General features: G+C 34.6%; 1 non-coding gene across 1 annotated transcript; it reads right to left on the bottom strand.

Annotated features, from left to right (window-relative positions):
* Positions 1–4306: 4306 nt before the first annotated feature.
* LOC122744922 lies at positions 4307–4410 on the bottom strand. The gene has a single exon (XR_006355255.1). It is a non-coding gene; the product is annotated as a U6 spliceosomal RNA (small nuclear RNA).
* Between the last annotated feature and the right edge of the window lie 3325 nt (positions 4411–7735).

Below are 7735 nucleotides of genomic sequence, written 5' to 3'. Positions count from 1 at the left end.
GCACCGGCCCTGGATTCAGGAGTACCTGAGTTCAAATCCGGCCTCGGACACTTGACACTTACTAGCTGTGTAACCCTGGGAAAGTCACTTAACCCCCATTGCCCCACAAAAAAAACCCACAAAAAAACCCCCAAAAAACAAAAAAAACCAAAAAATTAATGGACTACTTGAAAGCTATGATCAAAAAAGAACCTGGACAACATATTTCAAGAAATTATCAAGAAAAATTGCCTTCTCGATCTAGAAGGTAAAATGGAAATTGAAAGAATTCATGCATCACCTCCTGAAAGAGTTCCCAAAATAAAAACTCACAGGAATATTATAGTCTAATTCTAGAGCTGCCAGATCAAGGAGAAAATATTGTAGGCAACCAGAATGAAACAATTCAAGTATTGTAGAGCCATAGTCAGGATAACACAAAATTTAGCAGCTTCTACATTAAAAGGTCAGATGACTTGGAATATGATATTCTGGAGGGCAAAGCAACTAGGATTAAAACGAAGAATCACCTACCCAGCAAAACTGAACATAATCCTTATGGGGAAAAAATTGGCTTTCAATGAAAGAGAAGATTTTCAGGCATTCTTGGTGAAAGAACAGAGCTGAATAGAAAATCTGTCTTTCAAATATAATACTCAAGAGAAGCATAAAAAGGAAAAGGAAATCATAAGAGATTTAATAAAAAATCTGTTTGAGATCTTAAAAGAAGATCCCACTGCCCTGCAAAACAAACAAACAACAAAAAAAAAAAATAAAGAAGATTCTTTAGATTCAGCTTTCCAGTTTTTTTTTTGTTTTCACCAACTGCATGTTTCTATTACCCAAATCTTTTCCTCAGATACGTGTAATTTCCATAATCCAAAATAAAAAAAACTAAGGTCTTTTCCAATATGACTAATAAAAAACAAAATTTTGAAGGTTTCTCAATTTTTCTGCTTTTTAAACTGTTTTTGTTGTGGTGACTCAGTTATTTCAGTCATATACTACTCTTTGTGACCTCATTGGTGTTTTCTTTTTTTTTCATTTTAAAAATTATTCTTTATTTTAAACATTATTTTCTTTTTAAATTTCAAATTCTCTCACTCCATCCCCCACCCACTGATAAGGCAAGGAATATAATATGAATTATACATGTGAAATCATGAAAAACATTTTATATGACCCATATTTTTTTAAAAAGCAAAAAAAAAGTAAGAAAATTATACTTCAGTTTGTACTCAGAGTTCATCAGTTCTCTCTCTGGAGTTGAATAGCATTTTCTCACCAGGAATCCTGTAGAGTTGTCTTGGATCATTATATTAATCAGAGTAACCAAGCCTTTCATAGTTGATCAACATTACAACATTGCTGTTACTATGCACAATGATCTCCCAGTTCTCACTTCACTTTGCATCAATTCATAGTGGTCTTGCCCTGTTTTTTTTTTAAACTGTACCCCTCACCATTTCTTTTTTTTTCAAACAATAGTATTTTTTCAGGTTTTATTTTTATAAGATTTGGAGTTCCAGATTTTTCTCCTTCCCTCCCTCTTTGCCAAGACAGGATGCAATCTGATATAGGCTATGTATGTACAATTATATTAAACATATTTCCACATTAGTCATGTTGTGTAAGAAGAATCAGAATAGAAGGGAAAAACCTTAAAAAAGAACAAAAGAAGTACAAATAGTATGATTCAATCTGGATTCAGATTCCACAGTTATTTTTTCCTGGATATGTAGAATGTTTTCCATCATAAATCCTTTGAAATTGTCCTGGGTCATTGTATTGTGGATAAGAGCTAAGCTTATAGCAGTTGATCATTACACAATGTTTCTGTTACTGTATATATATGTTCCCTTTTTAAAATATATATATATATCAGCATCAGTCCACTTAAGTCTTTCTAGGTTTTTCTGAAGTCTGCCTACTCATCATTTCTTATAGTACAATATTTTTCCATCACATCGATATACCACAACTTGTTCAACTATTCCCAAATTGATGGGCATCCTTTCAATTTCCAATTTTTTGCCACCACAAAGAGAGCTGCTACAAATATTTTTGTACATGTGGATCTGTTTAACCTTTTAATGATCTCTTTAGGATATAGACCTAGTAGTGGTATTACTGGGTTGAAGGGCCCCAAAGCCCTTTGGGCATAGTTCTAAATTGTTCTCCAGAATGATTGGATCAGTTCACAATTCCACCAGCAATGCATTAGTGTTCTAATTTTTTCACATGTTCTCCAACATTTATTATATCCCTTTTTTGTCATATTAGCTAATCTGATAGGTATGAGTTGGTACCTCAGAGTTGTTTTAATTAGCATTTCTATAATCAATAGGGATTTAGGGCATTTTTTCATTTGTAAATAGTTTCAATTTCTTCTTCTGAAAACTGCCTGTTCATATCCTTTGACCATTTCTCAATTGGGGAATGACTTGTATTATAAATTTTATTTAGTTCTCTATATATTTTAGAAATGAGGTTTTTAATCAATAAAAATTATTTCCCAGCTTTCTGCTTTCCTTCTAATCTTGGCTGCATTGCTTCTGTTTGTACAAAACCTTTTTAATTTAATGTAATCAAAATGATCCATTTTTGCATTTCATAACATTCTCTGTCTCTTATTTTGTGACAAATTCTTCTCCTCTCCATAGATCTTGGAGGTAAACTATTCCTTCCTTTGTTAATTTGCCATTTTGAACTTATTTTAGTATACAGTGTAAGATGTTGGTCTATGCCTCGTTTTTGCCATACTATCTTCCAGTTTTCCCAGCAGTTTTTGTCAAATAGTGAGATATTTATCTGAGATGCTGAAATCTTTAGATTTATCAAATAGTAGATTATTATAGTCATTTACTACTGTATCTCCTGTACCTAATTCCACTGATGCACCAGTCTATTTTTTAGCCTCTACCAAATAGTTTTTATGACTCCTGCTTTATAGTATAGGAATTTGGTAGAACTCCTTCACCAATTTTTCCAAATAATTTATAGAGCAATGGAATTAAATGTTCTCTAAATGTTTGGTACAGTTCACTTGTAAACACATCTGGCCCTAGAGTTCATTGATGGGTTTTTACCCCTAAAATGTGCCTATTTAAAGATTTTATTTCCTCTTTGTTAATCTGGGCAATTTATATTTTTGTAAATATTCATACATTTTGTTTAGATTTTCAAATTTAATGGCATAGAGTTGGGCAAAATTGCTCCTAATTATTATTACCTTAATTTCCACTTCATTGGTGGTGAATTCACCCCTTTCATTTTTGATACTGGTAATTTGGTTGTCTTCTTTCTTTTTAAAAATCAAACTAAACAAAAGTTCATCTATTTTATTGATATTTTTATAAATCCAGCTCAGTTTTATTTATTAATTCTATAGTTTTTCTTCAATTTCATTAATCTCTCCCTTGATTTTTAGAATTTCTAAATTTAGTATTTATATGGGGATTTTTAATTTGTTCTTTTTCTAGCTTTTTCAGTTGCATCCCCAATTCATTGATCTCCTTTTTCTCTATTTTTATTCACGTAAACTTTTAGAGATATACAATTTCCCCTAAGAACTGCTTCAGCTGCATGCCATAAGATTTGGTATGATGTCATTCTCTTTGATGAAGTTATTGATTATTTCTATGATTTGTTGTTTGACCCAGTCATTCTTTAGGATGAGATTATTTAATTTCCAATTACTTTTCAGTATATCTTTCCATGGCACTTTGTTACATATAATTTTTTTATTTCATTATGATCTGAAAAGAATGCATTTACTATTTCTGCCTTTCTACATTTGACTGTGAGGTTTTTGTGCCCTAAAATATGATCAATTTTTGTGTACATGTTGTGGTAAGATACTTTTTTTTTTTTTAGGCAGATGAGTGTGGATGTTATTTCCTCTTTGAGCCAAATCTGATGAAAGTAAGATTGAAACAATGCTTACCTCTCTCTTCTTTCCCTCTATTGTAATAAATGTAATTTACCCCAATCCACATCCCTATTCCTCTTCTCCCCATATACTCCTTTTTCAGGCTTTACTTTTTTTAATATCATCACATCAAAGTCAATTTATACCTGTACCCTCTATGTGTATTCCTTCTATCTGCCCAAATAGAGATGTAGTTCTCAAGTATTATATTTTCTTTCTTTCCTTTTCTTTTTCTTTTCTTTCTTTCTTTTTTTTTTTTGCAGGGCAATGAGGGTTAAGTGACTTGCCCAGGGTCACACAGCTAGTAAGTGTCAAGTATTTAAGGCTGGATTTGAACTCAGGTCCTCCTGAATACAGGTTCGGTGCTTTATCCACTGTGCCACCTAGTTGCCCCCCCAAAATATGGAATGCTTCACGAATTTGCATATCATTCTTGTGAAGGGGCCATGCTAATCTCTGTATTGTTCCAATTTTAGTATGTGTGCTGCTGAAGTGAGCACTAAGTATTATATTTTCATGTAGGAATAGAAACAGTTTAACCTTATTGAATAATCTTTTTTCTGTTTATCTTTTTTTACCTCTCTTGTGTCTTGTATTTGAAGATCAAATTTTTTCTCCAATTCTGATTTTTCACATCAGGAAAACTTGAAAGCCCTATTTTATTGAATGTTCATCTTTTCCTCTGAAAGATAATGCTCAGTTTTGCTAGGTAGTTGTTTCTTGGTTACAATCCTTGGTTATTTGTCTTCCAGAATATCATATACCAAGCACTCTAATCCTTTAATGTTGAAGCTTCCAGGTCCCGTGTAATCCGGACTGTGGCTCCATGATATTTAAATTGTTTCTTTCTGGCTGCTTACAGTATTTTCTGCTTCACCTGATGATTCTGGAAGCTGGCTACAATATTACCTATTTCTCTTTTTGGGATCTTTTCCAGGAGTTATTTAGTGGACTCTTTCAATGACTTTTATCCTCTGGTCCTGGGATATCAGGGCAGTTCTTCTTGATAATTTCCTAGAATAAGGTCTCTAGACTAATTTTTTTTTTTAAATCATGGCTTTCAGGTAGTCCAATAATTCTTAAATTTGTCTCTCCTGCATTTATTTTCCAGGTCAGTTGTCTTTCTGATGAGGTATTTCACACTTTCTTCTATTTTTTTCATTCTTTTGATTCTGTTTGACTGATTCCTGGTGTATCATGGAGTCATTAGCATCCATCTGACCATCTAATTTTTGAAGCATTGCTTTCTTCAGTAAGGTTTTGCACTTCCTTTTCCATTTGCTAATTCTACTTTTTAAGGAGTTGTTTTGTTCAGTTGCTTTCCCCCCCATTTGGCCAATTGTTTTTTTTAAGGAATTGTTTTCTTCATTCATTTTTTGTGCTTCCAGGAATTTTCTAAGCTGTTGACTCTTTTTTTCAAAATATTCTTGCATAATTCTAATTTCTCTCATTTTTCTCCATTTGTTTTCTTCTACCTCTCTTATTTGATCTTAAAAATCCCTTTTGAGCTCTTCCAAGAAGGCTTTTTGGGCTTAAGACCAATTCGTCTTACCCCCTGAGGTTTCACATATAGGCATTTTTTTTTTTTGCAGGGCAATGAGGGTTAAGTGATTTGTCCAGTGTCACACAGCTAGTAAGTGTTAAATGTCTGAGGCTGGATTTGAAATCAGCTCTTCCTGAATTCAGGGCCAGTGCCCTGGAATCCACTGTGCCATCTAGCTGCCAATAAGTTCAGAATATTACTTTTTTTTTGGTGAGGCAATGAATGTTAAGTGACATGAGGGTTAAGTGATTTCCCAGTGTTACACAACTAGTAAATGTCAAGTGTCTGAAGCTGGATTTGAACTCAGGTCCTCCTGAATCCAGGGCTGGTGCTTTATCCACTGCACCACCTAGCTGCCCCAACACATATAGGCATTTTGGCAGTGTTTTCTTCATCTGAGTTTTTGTTTTAGTCTTCCTTGTCATCTCTCTATGATAAGGTTTCTTTTCTGTTTCTTACTCATACTTTAGCCTATTTTGCAACTTTTAAAGTTGAACTCTTCTCCTGTGGCACAGGGGCCACTGTTGTAAACTTCTTGTACTGGGGACCAGGACCTGATAACTGGCCTTCTTCTCTGAAGCGTCTGGGTCAGGAGGATTCTTTACAGGTCTGAGCTTGCTCTTTGCACTAGGATGGCTTTGCCTAGATATGCCTGTCCTGTGGTGGATCTCTAGCTGGAAGTTTTTCTCCTCAGCTGGGGCTGGTGGGAGGGGTCCTATAACTGGTCTGCTGTACCACCAGCCTGCTGAGCCTTGACCAAGGGGCTCCAGCTACTGATCTGTGCTGTGGCCAACAGCCTCCTGCTGACTTTCCTGGACACCCTCTGGTGGTACACTGATCAGTGTTGTGCTCTCCTTTTACCCAAGTGAGACAGAACTTTTCTGAAGTCTTCTAAATTATTCTAAGGTGGAAGATTGTGTATCTCTGTCTTTTTTCTAGGTTCTGTAGCTCCAGAATCCATTTAGAGGCTTGCTTTAATGTTGCTTCTGAGGGAAACTTGGGAGAACTAAGGCAACTTCCTGGCTTCTCTCTGCCATCTTTGCTCCCCCAAAAAAGTAATAATAATTTCCTCTAACAGTCCAGATTTGCACCTTTTTTCAACTCATAATCTTAGAGGATATTATACACAGTTTGTGAATAAAATGAGTGTATGTTGGTAAAATGCTTGGAAACCTTAAAACATTATGTAAACTAATGAAAATCACTTTGATTAGTATGGTATTGGTATTGGTATTTGTATTGGTATGACCAGAATGCATTTGTATACTAAGGTTCAATTGACCTTCAGATGAAGCATTTTCTATTCTTTGGCCACTTGTTCACTCTGGCTGTTTCCTGCATCTTTGACTTTCATTTCTCTTTCTTTACTAGGCAATGCAGATAATACCTATATTTCAGGGGTTTAGACCAGAGGTACTAAACTCAAACAAAAACGGGTCCTTGAAAACCACATGTCAACTTAGAAAGCTACAAATTACTATTATCTTTGCTGTATTGAATTTTCATTTATTTTGTTAAATATTTCCCAGTTACATTTCTTTCTGGTTCAGTGCACATGCACAGAAGGCTTCCAGTTTTACCCCTCTGGCCTCTAGGCTAATTTCATCTCATGGGTGATGAGTATCCTATTGGTACCATGTCAGTTCTTTGTCATAGTTTTACACAACTTTAGGCTATGAGTTTTGGAGGGCCTGGAATCAAAGCATACAGCTTGTTGCATGGCCAAGACACTATTATACCCATTACAGGACAAAAGTTCCCACTATATTGTTTCCCACTGGCATCTGTCCTTTCTCTTGGCTGTCATCTCTGTATGGCAGTGTCATTGTTAAGGAAAAGTTCTCCTTTTTCTCATAACACCAAAACAATTTTAGTTACTGTAATTTTTTCAATATAAATAATCTTCATCAACATGGAGACAATTTTTCAAGTAGTTAAGTAGAAAAACCTCACCTAAACTTTGGTTTGCTTTTTACATTATTCACCCCCAAAAAAGAAAAAAAAATGATAATTTATGATATATAAGAAAAAGGGGAAATAAAGCTTCATCTTATAATCACCATTTCAATTTCATCATATGCCATGACTTTCACTAAGTCCCAATTTTGAGCCTAGAATGGTAGCAAAGGAGTACCTCAAGAAATATAAGAGATATGCTGTGCTGTGTTTTTCACATATGTATCGTATTTTTCCTCACAGGGCTGTCTAAATGTGCCTCATAAGAAGTCTCTGAAGTCTCTTTCCTTTGTCCTTTACTGTGAGAGAGGAGCAGAAGAAGAGAG

This window comes from Dromiciops gliroides, chromosome 2 (genome assembly GCF_019393635.1).
Source record: "Dromiciops gliroides isolate mDroGli1 chromosome 2, mDroGli1.pri, whole genome shotgun sequence".
NCBI lineage: Eukaryota > Metazoa > Chordata > Mammalia > Microbiotheria > Microbiotheriidae > Dromiciops > Dromiciops gliroides.
The sequence above is the reverse complement of the archived record's forward strand: the minus strand, read 5'-3'. Positions and strand labels throughout refer to the sequence as shown.